Consider the following 14,956-nt stretch of genomic DNA (forward strand, 5'->3'; position numbering starts at 1 on the left):
CCTGAATATCTAGAACAAATGAAAAATAATAATGGCACCAATTCTTCTTTCAGTTTCCATGGAATATCAAGGCATCCTTAGGTTGGTTCTGCTTTTTAGAGTGCCATCCAGAGATGGACATATTTTGGAACAAAGACTCGATTTGAGTTGAACAATTTGATTATGTGTCATTTGGTTGATTTTCTTAAACGTATAATGTCAGCCTTTACAATAAGAAGGCTATTTGTCTTCATAATTGTGAAATTCACCCTTTGCTTAGTTTGAGTGCATCTAAAGTCTCCATATCAAAAAGATCAAATTCAGGTTTGAAAGTCTATACTATAACTAAAAAAGTTTTGGGGTTTGTTTTGTTTTGACCACTTTTTAAAAAACTCTCTTTAGTTACCCTTTAATACCCTGCCACTTCTGCCAGAATATTCCGGCCTTTTCATCTTATGATTTTTCCTCTCTTTTTCGTTGTTGGCTGATGTTCTTCATTTGATCTGACTCCTGGTTTTATTTCTGAGGATTTTTTGCAAGTTGGCATCTTTTTTCTGTGGCTCTCCATGTGTGCTCCCCTCTCTCATCCCTCCATTGTCTTGTTTCATTCATTGCTTTCCAGGTTCCTGAACATTCTTTTTCTTTAGGGCTCATTTTGTATGTGGATTGTGTTCCTGGTAGACAGAAGCTGTCTTTCATTCATATGGGTTGGGTATGGCGGGGGCTTCATCTCGTAGTCACTGGACACGGAGCCAGTCCTGGCTGTTACTTTAACTGCCCTTGTGACCTTGAACATGTCATTTCATCTCCCCACGCACTTATTTTCTCATCTGTCTCTTCAGGCTGATAATTACCTGTTCTGCCTTCCTCACAGCTTGTTGGGCACCCCAAAAGAGCCACTGAGCTGCACAGTGCTTCAAAATGGAGCTCTGTGCTCTAGAAACATACCATGACCTAATGGACTTTCTTGCATAAGAGGGTTGTTTAGGAAATTCTTCCAATTAATTTTACTTTTATTCTATCACCAAGAATGCCAAGACCCCTCCGCCTATTTTCTCTTTCTGTATTCGTTTTTGTTTGTTTGTTTGTTTATTTTGAAACTGAGTCTTGTTCTGTTGTCCAGGCTAGAATGCAGTGGCGTGATCTCAGCTCACTGCAGCCTCCACCTCTTGGACTCCAGAGATTCTCCTGCCTCAGTCGTCTCCCGAGTAGCTGGGATTACAGGGATGAGCCACCACACCGAGCTCATTTTTTGTATTTTTAGTAGGGATAGGGTTTTACCATGTTGGCAAGGCTGGTCTTGAACTCATGACCTCAGGTATCTGCCCGCCTCATCCACCCAAAGAGCTAAGATTACAGGCATGGGCCACCGTGCCCGGCCTCTTTCTATATTTAAAGAAATAGTCAGGACCTTTCTAGATGCATACAAAATGACCAACCCAGTCTTTGCACTTTTTACACAATGCAGAAATGTCAGCATTCGCCCTGGAAGATAGAGTTTCTGTCTTCATCCTGGGGTACAGGAGCGATGTGGTGATGACACATCCGCACTCTGCAGACACGGTGCAGGCCTGGAGAACTGTGTGGTGCGTTTGTTTTTCAGAGCCTTGAGTGTCAGGCGGGCCATATGGATGCAGTGGTCCACAGAATTGGCAGTGAGCCCCAGAGGAGCTCCGCACAAGACAAGTTTCTGGTGTAAGAACTGCTGTGGCAAGGACAAGAGGGCGTCACACGATGACCTTCTCAAAGTCAGTAGGACAATCTCCCTTCCTGGAAGATTGAGGCGAAAGAAAGCTTTGGGAATCAGTACCCCATGCAGGCATTAAATGGATTATGAAGAGGGACTTTCTTCCTCTCAGTCCTGTCTCTGCCTCCGTAAAGGAATAAGTTAAAAAGAGAAAGTTTCTTTTTTTAAAAGAAAAATGTCTTACTGCTCAATAAATCCCTGTGAAAAAAAAAAGTGGGGGGAAAAGGAATGCACGTTAGTCTTCCATTAAAAATAGATTAAAAAAGTACCCAAAAGAAAAAACCCCACAACAATGAAATAAATTAGGATAATCCAACTGCAGGTCCACAAATGAGTTTGCTAAATGTTAGACTTTCTCAAGCCACTTAGATTTTTAACTTCCTGTTTCTGCCCGAAGCAATAAAGGCAGGAACGCTGTCATTAGCTTCAAACACCATTTTTTTTCAGCCCCCTAGCTGCATTTGTTATTTTTCTCTTTCCCCCCTCAGCTGCATCCCTGCATTTATTACAGCGCAGGTGCACCTGCTTTTGAGTGCTAACTGAGATGAAAGGAGTGAGGGAACTGGGGAGTGCTGGCAAATTCAGTGAACACAGAGATGGATGGGGGCCTTTGGGTTGGAAAGCTCTTGCCCTGATGAGCTGTCTGTTAGGGGTTTTTAGGGATGACCCCTGGTGCGGCAGGGATGTCTGTCCATGCCACACTCTGTGATCAGATAACCCCTGATCATAATAAGCTGGAGAAGAATTGCTTGCATTGTTCAATAAAGCAATTGCTTTGTCTCCTCACTTAGCCCCTTTAGAAGAGCCAAAAAGAATGTGCCACCTAGATGCTATTTATAACCATTTTCACCTCTTGCCTCCAGGGGCTAAACTGGAAACCTAATTTTAGATCCATAAGAGCCAAAATCTGGAGAGGAGAAGCACCAAAATAAAATATTCCAGGGCAGCTTTTAAGCGTCCTTCGAACAGGTTCAGGTTGATTTACCTCACTATGGATATCTAATTATGTCATTGAAAAAACACCAGTAATTAAATCATTACTTCTGAGACAGGAGGTCCAAGGACATTCTAGAGGAAGTCAAAGGCAGAGGGAGGCAGGGTGGGACGATGGAGGCCTGAGGGGCTGGTGGAGAGGAAAGAATGCATCCTGTACCATCAGAGTTCAGCTCCCATCCACACAGCTGCTGGCATCCTGCCTTATTCGGCCTCTCTGAAACTTAAGTTGCTCAGAATGAGACAAATGACACCTGCCTCCGAGTTTTGCAGGAAATGCAGACTTGCTGAGTACCTGGATCTCAGGTGGCAGGTTGGTCCACAGACAGAGGCACCACTGGCTGTTATTTATGATTGTCACTGTTTGGGACACATGTCACTGTCCCACCAAAGAACTGCCTGTCTCCCTTTCAGAAGTTTCCAGGCATCTTCTTGATGTTGCATAGCACACTTGCACCTAACAGATCTCAACGTGTGTCTTTTCCGGGTAGCTAGACTGAAAAATCCACTCTCTATGAGTGAGGCAAAAGTCTGTCTCTTGTGGCGTTTTGCCTTTGAGAACCTCCCATTTCTGGAAGGTCCCAGCCCCCAAGACAGCTCTGCTGCCTGATTTATAGATGCCTGTGACAGCCCTATACCTGCTTCATACCCCCGCCTCCTCGTCCCTAGGAATGACTTGAAGTCCGCTGGTCTGAGCAGCATGAACTTGGGGGTTCCCATTTGAGAAGAAGTTCTAGCTCCAATGTCAGGGGAGTCAATTTTGGGGCCGGTGGTAGGGTCCAGCCCCCAAGACCTCCCCTCCTGGCACTACTCCCATGGTGGTGTTATACAACATGACAAAAGGGATCTTGCAGATGTAATTAAGGTATCTAATCAGCTAACTTTAGAAAAGGGACGTTATCCTGGGTTATCAGCAGAAACTAGGGTTATCACAGGAGCCCTTCAAAGCAGAAGGGGAAGGTGGACAGGAGAATCAGAGAGAGGCAGCCGAGTGGAGGCAGAGAGATCGCAAGCAGAGAAGGATTTCACATACTGCCACTGCTTTTGAAGACAGAGGGGGCGTATGGCAAGAAATATGGGCGGCCCTTAGAAGCTGAGAACTAGCTCTTTCTGACAGCCAGAAGGAAATAGGGACTTTCCACCTGTATAGCATGGAAAACGGGGACCTCAGTCCTGCACCTGCGTGGAACTGACTTCTGCCAATATCCTGAGTAGGCTTGGGAGCAGATTCTTTCCTGGAGCCTCCAAAGAAGAACCCAGGCTGGTTGACACCTTGACTTTGGCCTTGTGAGACCTGAAACAGAAAACCCATGTGAGCCACTCTGTGCCTGGGACTTCCAACCCACAGCAACTGTGCAGTGGCGAATAGATGCGTTGTTTTAAGGGGATGGTAATTTGCTATGGCAGCAGTAGAAAAACCGATACATTGCCATGGGGCCTTCCACAGGGTGGGGCTCCACCAGCCTTCTGCTTATCTAGCGTGTTTCCTCCTACAACCCAGACTTTTTCCTGATGTCCCCTCCTGTGAGAGTCAGCCCCTTTCATTCAACAGAATTACTTTTGTGTGATTACGAGTGTGTTCAGAGTCATACTCAGCCTAATTACGGCTTTTGACCAACCCCAACACATAATGCTGTGTGTCATGCTGTACTACTTTTAATTTCACAGATGAACACATTTCTATTCTTTTAATCCCGCTTTCCAAGACTCATGTTAACTCCATCTGGACAAAGCGTTGAGGTGTATGTGTGGCTTCTTCTGAGCGTCACGCCACAGCTGTCCCTGATCTACCCTGTGGAACAAATATGACAAGTAAAAGGTGTTCCAGTGGAGGGATGAACACCCTGCGTTGTGTGCACCCTACGTTGTCTAGCCAGAGAAATCTCTGCTGTAGATTCTGACATGTCACTCCATGTCTGTGTTACTTTTTATGGCTCTCAGCCCTGCTTTAATAGTACCAGCAGTATTTATTTACTGTTTATCTATACCAGGTAAGGGATATGCTAAGCCCTTTTCATGCATTTTTTTTTTTTTTCGAGATGGAGTCTTGCTCCGTCACCCAGGCTGGAGTGCAGTGGCACAATCTCAGCTCACTGCAGCCTCCACCTCCAGGGTTCAAGCAATTCACCTGCCTCAGCCTCCCTAGTAGCTGGGACTACAGGCACACGCCACCATGTCTGGCTAATGTTTTTTGTATTTTTAGTAACGATGGGGTTTCACCATGTTGGCCAGGATAGTCTTGATCTCCGGACCTCATGATCTACCCGCGTCAGCCTCCCACAGTGCTGGAATTCCAGGTGTGAGCCACCGTGCCTGGCCTTTCTTTTAACCTAGCTATCATACTCCCATTTGACAGATGAGAGGACTGAGGCTTGTAGACTTTCCAAGGCTGTGCAGCTCTAGGTGTAGTCTGCCATTTGAACTTGTGTGGTGATACCAGAGACCATGTTCTCAACCAGGAAATACTGCACATGTTTTTGATTGTTTGTTTTTTGGCTCAAAAAGAAAGCGTGATCTCACTTTTCCCTTCTCGATAGGTTGTAGATTTCCTGTCTTATCCATCCTTCCCTAATATTTCCCTCCTAATCTTTCAGCTGAATTATGGTCTTTAGCTCAAATGCCTGACATGATGTGTGTGTGAATTTGGAGCCGGTGGTTTTAGTCCATCGCTGGTTATTTCCTTGAGGAAAAAGGAAAGGAGAAATTGAAGACTTCTCAGTGTTTGTTACTACAGAAGAATGGTGGCATAGCATTGTTCTGAGAGGAAGGGGCTTTTCTGCCTTATCAGCTCCTGGTGACAAAGACACTGGGTTGGAAGGCTAAGTTACAGCAGGTGAACTTGAATTTGAGGAAAGACAAAGCCAACCCTGGCTACTAAAGGTCAAAATTTCAGAACACACACACACACACACACGCACGCACGCACACACATGCACGCACGTGTGCACACACACGCACACACACTTATGGTATTAGGAAATAAAGATTTCTAACATCATAAAAAAAGACTGAACTTAAAAAAGGCTTCCATTAAGTAGAGCAAGAATTTTGAGGTAGAATCGTTTATCCTTGGGTCAGTACTTTCTGCAAACCTATTAGTAATGGTTTCTTTTAGACACTCACGGTGATAAAATTGGGAAATTTCAAATGAAATCTGGAGTGATTACTGGCGCCATGCCTGGGACTTTGGAAAACTTGAAGGTTGGCACCTATAGGGAAAACCAGACCTTTATGACATGGGCTCTGATTGACTCTTCTTCTTATAGTGCAAGGTGCTTGCAGAGGTGTGGCAGCTGAAGGCCCAAGGGTAACACTGGCCAGATTTTCAGTCTTTGGAGCCATAAACACCCAGTTCTTTCCAGCCTCACTCTACCGCTTCTCCTGATATCACCACCCCATTAGCTGCATCTCAGGCCAGACGTTGTAGGTTTCAGCTATTGTAGGACAATGAGAACAGGCCAGATAAGGACGGAGTTTTTATTTTATTTTATTTTATTTTTTTATTGCATTTTAGGTTTTGGGGTACATGTGAAGAACATGCAAGATTGTTGCATAGGTACACACATGGCAGTGTGATTTGCTGCCTTCCTCCCATTCGCCTATATCTGGCATTTCTCCCCATGCTATCTCTCCCCAGCTCCCTACCCCTCGCTGTCCCTCCCCTATTTCCCCCCCAACAGACCCCAGTGTGTAGTGCTCTCCTCCCTGTGTCCATGTGTTCTCATTGTTCAACACCCGCCTATGAGTGAGAACATGCGGTATTTGATTTTCTGCTCTTGTGTCAGTTTTTATTTTTAACTGCCAGTGACAAACACGACCCTAACTTTCTTAGACCAAGAAAAGGAACTGATTGGTTTGTAAAACTGGGAAGCCTCAGGGTGGATCTGGCATGGCTGGATCTAAGTGATCCAGCGGCACGGTCGTAATTCTATTTCTCTGCATCTCTCAGCTTTACTTGCATCTGTGTAAACTTTACTTGCATCTGTGTAAACTTCACTTGCAGACAAGGCACCATGCGCTGTACTGTTAATGTTGGAATGTTGGTGGGAGGGAGCAGCTGCTTCCCTATAGCGTCAGCGAGAGTCCCGCGGCTGATTCTCATTGGCCCTCAGTGGGTCACGTGTTAGTGTCTGAGCCAATCACTGTCATCCTGTCTGGACCCGGAATAAACGCCCCCTTAGAACTTGGGAGTGGGATCAGCTTCGTCCACACCATACAGGCAGTGAGGTATGAAGTCAAGAAAGCATGTTATTGCTGGAAAGGGGGGCATGGGTATTAAAAAGACCAAACAGCAGGCCTTCATCACAGCAGCTATACTGCTGCATCAATACCCATCCCAGGAAACAGTGGCAGTCTTTTTGTGTGTTTTGTTTTGTGTTGTTTTGAGATAGAGTCTCGCTCTGTCACCCAGGCTGGAGTGCAGTGGTGCAATCTTAGCTCACTGCAACCTCCGCCTCCCAGGTTCAAGCGATTCTCCTGCCTCAGCCTCCCGGTTAGCTGGGACTACAGGCAGTGCCACCATGCCAGCCTAATTTTTTTTTTTTTCTTAGAGTAGTAACGGGGTTTCACCATGTTAGCCAGGATGGTCTTGATCTCCTGACTTCATGACCTGCCCGCCTTGGCCTCCCAAAGTGCTGGGATTACAGGCCTGAGCCACCGCGCCCAGCCGACAGTGGCAGTCTTGATGTCAATCTTGTTTTAGGATCATTGCCAGTGGAGTTGGGGACTGTGGTTCCACCTGGTACTAGTGTACTAGGTGATGGGGCATGAGGCATGCCAGGGGTGAGAGAGTTACATACTTAGAGTTGTGAAGGGGGCCAGACAGGATGGCAGCGGGCAGGAAAGGTCTGAGCAGAGTTAGAGGCAGTTCCTGGCACTGTCATGCCAAAGGCAGATAGCAGCATTCTTCCATGGATGTGGGTGAGAGGGCAGAGGAATCCAGCAGGGGCATGGTTTCTCTCCATACCGTTTTTAAACTGTGGCATAGCGATGTTTTTGAAACTCAAATCTGAGTATGCCATTGTAATCTTCCCATCCCAGCAATGATTTTATACTGTTTGTAGGGTAAAGATGGACCCCTAAACATCACCTGCAATCCCGCCGCCGAGTGATCTAGCCCCCGCCTACCTTCCCTGCTGTCATTGTAACCCTCTACCTTCTTTCTTTAGGCTTTTTGCACTTTGCCTCCTGCAACAGGGGCTTTGTATATGCTTGTCCCTCTCCTACGTTGCCTCTACTGATTCTTTATATTTCAACTCAGTGATCACTTGCTCCAGGAAGCCTTCCATGACTGCATTAAATCCTCCAGTACGTTTTCATAGTTCTGTGCATTTCCTCTTGGCAGCAATGCGCTGAGCTGCAATTTCACATTATTTTTGTGTTTTTGCTTTTTGGTTTTTTTTGAGACAGAGTCTTGCTGTGTCACCCAGGCTGGAGTGCAATGGTGTGATCTCAGCTTACTGCAACCTCTCCCTCCCAGGTTCAAGCGATTCTCCTGCCTCAGCCTCCCAAGTAGCTGGGAATACAGGCATGCACCACCTCACCTGGCTAATTTTTGTATTTGACGGGGTCTCTACTGTGTTGGCCAGGCTGGTCTTGAACTCCTGGCCTCAAGTGATCTCACCACCTCTGTCTCCCAAAGTGCTGGGATTACAGGTGTGAGCCACCATGCCTGGCCTATTTTTGTATTTATCAATTTCTGTTCTTCCCACTTGACAGTAAGCTCCATAGGGCATGTGTTTGTTTCAGTTCACCAGTGTACCCCTAGTGCCCAGCAGACGGCTTAGCTATTAACAAGTGTTTATTGAATGAGTGAGTGAATGAGTACGTGAATAAATCTGTGCTTCACAGGCACTTGCTCAAGCTTCTAGAATAATTCTACAGAGAGAAACAGGAATCAAAGGGAAACCTGAAGCTGGCTTAGAAGATGGATGGGCCAGCAAAGGCTTTAGGAAAACCACACAATGCTCATGACAAATCATCCATTTCTCTGATTTGTGGTTGTTGCTTCCCCGGATTGCTTTTTTCCAGTTGTTGTTGTTGATGGTGATGGTGGACAATCTGGCCATATACTAGCCAAATTGACTGTTGAATTCAGTCATCAGTGACCCACTCCTAATAACCTAGCCTCCTAAGTGAGAGCCCTTGGGAAGTTCAGCCTTTGCTCTGACCAGGCAGAGAAAATAACTATGTAAGTATTCCCCTTTGGACCTAGACTTAGCCAGAGTTTCTCCTTGGTCCATATAGGGTAATAGATTTGTAAAACAAATCAATAGTGTAGGCACAATTACAGTGGGGTGGTGGGGAGGTCACATGTAACCTACTTTAGAGAACAAACTCTGTTTAAGGGCTTTGCACACTAATTGTATGCAAATGGATGCTGCTAATTGCAAACACAAGATTCTAACCTAGTCAAATTAGAAACCTATTCATCAAGGGTCCCTTTAGGACCTCTGCTCCACTCTATGCAGTTTAAATTGCTGTTTTATGGCCACATACTGTCTTGCTAACCCCAAGTTTACTGCTGGCTTCCTCCAGAGTCATTGGCCCAAGAGACTCATTGAGGGCAGAGACTGTGTCCCCTCCACTGTTGCCTCAGTGCCCAGCTCAGCCCAGTGGGTACTGTACTTCAAAACAAAGCCACTTACTGAGGTTCATCTCTGTGCCAAGCATTTCGATAGACAATGACAGTAGAGAGTGCATGCATGAATGGGTAAGCTCTTTCCTGGAACGCCTGCTCTCATCACCCAGTTTCAAGCTTGAGCCAGACCTCCCGTCTCAACTCAGATTCCACCTACCCTGAAGTTTCCAGCTGGGCATGATCAATCCACTCTCCACTCTTCTGTAGCGTTTTTGGGCTTTGCGTTTATTTGACACTTTTCACTTACTGCCTTATATTGTGTTTGTTTTTATTCATTAATTCAATAGTCATTTGCAAATTGCTACTGAATCCAAGTCCCTGTACAAGATGCCGCAGGGGACAAAAAGATGAACAACACACGGTCTTTGCTTTCGTATATTATTTCTCCTCTTCCATGGCAATACATGGCAAGGCAAGGACCATATCTTAGTAATTTCCTAGTTATCTTTTTTTTTTAGATTTTTTAAGATCTCCCATAAAAATGACTGGCAGAGTAGGCATGATTGCATATTCTTTAGATGGATGGATGGTTGGTTGGATGGATGGATGGTTGGATGGTTGGGTAGTTGGATGGATGGATGGAAGGATGGATGGATGGAGGGATGGATGGATGGTTGGATGGTTGGGTGGTTGGATGGTTGGGTGATTGGATGGATGATGGTTGGGTGAGGGGATGGATGGATGGCTGACTGGTTGGCTGGCTGAATGGACGGAAGAATGGATGGATGGATGGATGGATGGTTGAATGGTTAGATAATTGGATGGATATGTGGACGGTTGGGTAGCTGGCTGGCTGGATGAACAGATGGATGGATACATGGATGAATGAGTACTTGGATAGATGGATAATTGATGCATGGATAGATGAACGGTGAAACTTTCATATTTTACTAAAAATCTGCAATGATAGCTTAGTGCCTTGCTAAAAATAATGGAGCTGCACAAATGCCCCATTTCCTTTATATACTTGTAGAGCAGCAGCAAAGGGCAAGCCAATGCCAGGGACTGGAATCAGACGCATAAATAAGAACAAATAAGATACAGACCTGACCTCAATGAATTTTGAACTTAAAAACATGGGCGCATGAATAAAATCTTGTAATGGGAGTTACGGTTGAGGAGTGGTCGGCGCTATAATAAAAATTATATAAATTGCCATGGGAAGCACAGCTACATGATCAATTTGTTTTTAATATTATTTGTTATTATTACTATTTTTTTAGAGACAGGGTCTTGTTCTGTCACTGAGGCTGGAGTGCATTGGGATGATTGTAGCTCACTCCAGTCTCAAGCTCCTGGACTCAAGAGATCCTCCTGCCTCAGCTTCCTGAGCATCTGAGACCACAGACACAGGCCACCATGCCAAGCTAATTTTTACATTTTTTGTAGGGACAGAGTCTCACTATGTTGTCCAGGCTGATCTCAAACTCTCAGCTTCAAGTGATCCTTCTGCATTATCCCCCACAAAGCACTGGGAATGTGTTCTTTCCTGATCAGAGAACTCTGCAGAGAGGAGGTGACAGGTGAAGACTATCTAGAATTTTGCCCCATAGGAAAAGGAGACTTTGCTGGTAGGGTCAACTGGAGGAGAGACTGCAGGGGTCAGAGACTGTGGCCGTACGCTGGAACTGCAGTGTGGGTGCTCAAATGGTATTCAGCACATCTTCACAGATGGGCCACCAAATGTCCCACAGGCCCTAAAATAGATATTCTCTGCAGCTGCACATGCGACGTCAGTGAAATCCGTTGAGAGGAGCATTGAGGAGATGAGTCAGGTGTGCTGCAATACTCACGCCCAACTCGAGGCAAGTGAGAGGTGTGAGTTACTCAGAGTCCCAGAGAGCTTGGGCCAAAAGAGATTCTATTTTTACTGGAACATGTGAGTGTGGATCACAACTAGGATGGTACAAAGTTCACCTCATACAGGGACACCATGCTGCAGGGGTAGTCACTGGACTTTTTAACACCAACAAACTGTTCATATTTGCTTTTTATGAAACCTCTTTTCACTTTATTTTTTATATTTTTTAATTTTCTCATTTCTTTTTATTGTTTTTAAATTGATTTTTGCTTTTATTTTTTGTTTTGAGATCGGGCCTTGCTCTGTTGTCCAGGCTGGAGTGCGGTGGCCCAATCATGGCAGCCTCAGCCTCCTAAACTCAAGCAATTCTCCTGCCTCAGCCTCCCGAATAGCTGGGATTGCAGTTGTGCATCACTACCCTTGACTGATTTATTTTTTGCAAAGATGAGATCTCACTATGTTTCCCAGGCTGGCCTTGAATTCCTGGCCTCAAGAGACCCTTCCTCCCACTTCAGCCTCCCAAATTGTTGGGATTACAGGTGTGAGCCACCATGCCCGGCCTTCTTTTCACTTTAGAAAAAAATAAACAAAAACAAAACAGAAAACAAGCAACAACAACGACAACGAACTTTTTTTTAAATAATAGTTTTAGTTTCAGAGTCAAACTTGAGCAGAAAATACAGAGAGTTCCCATATACCTCCTGCTGAACGCTGGCTCACTCTCCACATCCCTACTAGATCAGTGTATTTGTTTAGGTTTTTGGAGTCTGTTGTTGTTGTTGTTTTGAGTTGGAGTCTTGCTCCGTCGCCCAGGCTGGAATGCAGTGGCGCAATCTTGGCTCACTGCAGCCTCGACCTCCTGGGTTCAGGCAATTCCCTTGGCTCAGCCTCCTGAGTAATTGGGATTACAGGCATATGCCACCACACCCGGCTAATTTTTAAAAATATTTTTAGTAGAAATGGGGTTTCACCATGTTGGCCAGGCTGGTCTCGAACTTCTGACCTCAAGTGATCCGCCCACCTCAGCCTCCCAAAGTGCTAGGATTACAGGCCTGAGCCACCACACTAGGCCTATATTTGTTTTAACTGATTAATCTACAATGACACATCATCATCACCTAAAGTCCATAGGTTCATTAGAATTCACATTTGGTGGTATATATTCTGTGGGTTTTCACAGACGTGGAATGACATGTGTCTATCATACGTCATATCACATATCATATCATATCATAATCATACCATACCATACTGAATAGTTTCATTGCTCTAAAATTTCTCTATTTTCCCTTTTTAATCTTTTTGTGCACTTATCAAAAATTCCTTTTGTGTTTTTGAGTGTTGAAAATGTGCCACAAACAAGAAATTTGAGATCTGGTGAGCCCGGCCTCAGACATGTAGAGGGCAACAGGAGGTCACCCACGTGGACTGTGGCCACTTATAGAAATTATGAAGGAGAGTGTCTCAAACATATAGACTTGAGCCACTCAAAATTCTGGGAAATAAAATGTTTTGTGAAGAAAGTTTGCTGCCGTCACTTCTGAGTAGTTGTGATCCCTCACAGGACATGGGTATCTTCGATGAAAACAAATTTCCTGGCATCTGGAGGACTCTGTTCAGCTTTGAAAATCTCAGCATCACAATGTGTGTTATTCACATGCTTTATTTAATAGACTTGCCTGATGTGACGTTTTACATCCTCCTTTGTGTCTAAGTGATTTGCACTGAGAAGGTAATAAACACTCCCACTTTAGACGCAGAAAGTCGAAAACACCACGAATGTTGTAATCTGAGGTATCTGCCCTTAAAGAAGCAATATTTACTGAAATGCAGGGCACATGACTTTTCCAGCAAACCACACCGCCTTCCTTTTCTGTGAGGAAATAATTATTTTGAGATACCGACATGCATGACGACCAGATAATTATCTGAGAAAACTTAGCTTCTAATGATGCTCTTTTGAGATCACAAGGAAGAATTATATGAGCTTGAGCTGAGTTGGGTTTTTTCCCCCCGTCTCTCTTTACTTATAAAAACAGCCACAAATGTGAATGCTTCAGGCTTGAACTTGTCAACAGCCAGTGACCCTCTGTAGACATAGGGATGTCACCTGCCTTTGGGGCTGAGACACCAGAACAGGTGTTTCTGTGGGAACTGGAATTCTCTACTGATGCACACCTTTAATCTTGGGTCTTCTTTCTGGTGAAATACCCACGATTCGTAACTCAGTCCCATTACTAAGGAATGTCTCTTCAGATAGATTCTATCTCCAAAAACTTAAAGGATTTTCCAACAGTTGTTTGATTTATGCATTGGAACCTCTCGCTCAGGAGAAGAACTTTTATTTGGCACACACCATAGGAACAGAGGCCTTAAAATACTTGGGACTCTCTTCTCCTGTTTTCATCTCAAAGCTGTCCCTACCCTGCTGTGGCTGGCCCACTTGTACCTTTGTGAATTTGCAGAAAAGATGGTGGGTGTGGAGGGGACGTGACTAATCCTCCCAGCCTCCCTTTCGTTTGTTCGACAACTCAATTCACTGTCACCACATCAGCACATTTTGCTGCAAATTTCAGTGCCCTCTCTCTTTCGTTTTACTTAATGCATTTCTACATTTTCCCAAGGCCTCATGAGCTGTTTTCTTGCGTGTGGTATGCCTGCCTCAAATGACTAAAATTGCCTGGGTCTTGGAATCTCAGCCTTCATATTCTCCCATATATTATTTGGTCATATTGTTCCTTAACTTGCTCATCATTCATACAGTGAAGGAAATTCCATTTGGTCCTTTTAAGACCGCGAGACTCGCTGACTTAAACACTCAGCCCCAGCTACTTCCGAATATTTCGGTTCTTTATTGAAATGGTCCTTTTAATGTCATCTTTAATTTAATCAAATAGTGTCATCAAAATAACATTTACTCTATTACTGCAAATTCACTGCATTATTAACTAGTGTAACTAGACAAAAAAGATGGTACAAACCCCCATGGAAATATATACTTACTGTAAAAATGGATACAGTTCATAGATGTTCTATATTTAATTTGCAGTTTCAAAGCACTCTCTATGGAGAGGTTTTATGGTTCTGAAATAATTTAAAAACACACTTTACTACAATCCATAGCAGGTAGTTTTTGCCAATTTGGGAAGTTATGGTGCCTTGTAGTTTCCGTAGTAAGCCGAACAGTGTTTTTTAACAGTGATGTCCCTCTCCCTTTAGGAATGGAAGTCCATCCTTGTACCGCAGGTGGTACAACGAGGGCTCCTCTGGTTTTCTTTTGGTACTCTCAAACAACTCAAATATAAATTACATGGTATATGCAGTCTCACCGGGAGGAAATTCATTTGATGGAAAATACCAAGTCCTCGATGCCACGTTGGATAATTTCACCTGAAAACAGGACGTGGTTGGAGAAGGGGGCACAGGGTCAGAAGGTTTTATAATTTTAAAATTCTTCCTTTGATTCAAAAGAAAAACGTGTTTGTTGCATTCCACTCCATAGGTTCAAGATAGCATAGTGGGGAGAGATTTGGACCAAAAGGAAAGAGTTCTGGGTTCGAGATCTGAAGTAAATTATTTGGTAGGCCTTAGTTTGCCCATCTGTGAAAAGAGGGGTTTCTATAATAGCAAGACACTTAATATCCAAATAATGTGATGTTTGTAAAAATGCTGTCTACCCACTTTTTCTTGAAATTAGTAAGACCATCTTCTAATCGGAATGTTTATCTGAACTCACCACCAGGTATTTGTTTCTAGAGTATGAAAGTAAAATATCAATGGGCCATCTCTGTGTCAA

The 14,956-nt window shown here is 44.3% G+C and overlaps 1 protein-coding gene across 1 annotated transcript in view; it reads left to right on the forward strand.

Moving 5' to 3' along the window:
* WWOX (WW domain containing oxidoreductase) overlaps nt 1-14,956 on the forward strand; it is a 1,135,448-nt gene that overhangs the window by 869,294 nt on the left and 251,198 nt on the right. The gene's annotated exons all lie outside the window — the stretch shown is intronic.

The sequence above is a fragment of the Sapajus apella genome, unplaced genomic scaffold, assembly GCF_009761245.1.
Source record: "Sapajus apella isolate SASKATOON/1434 unplaced genomic scaffold, GSC_monkey_1.0 scaffold15, whole genome shotgun sequence".
Lineage (NCBI taxonomy): Eukaryota > Metazoa > Chordata > Mammalia > Primates > Cebidae > Sapajus > Sapajus apella.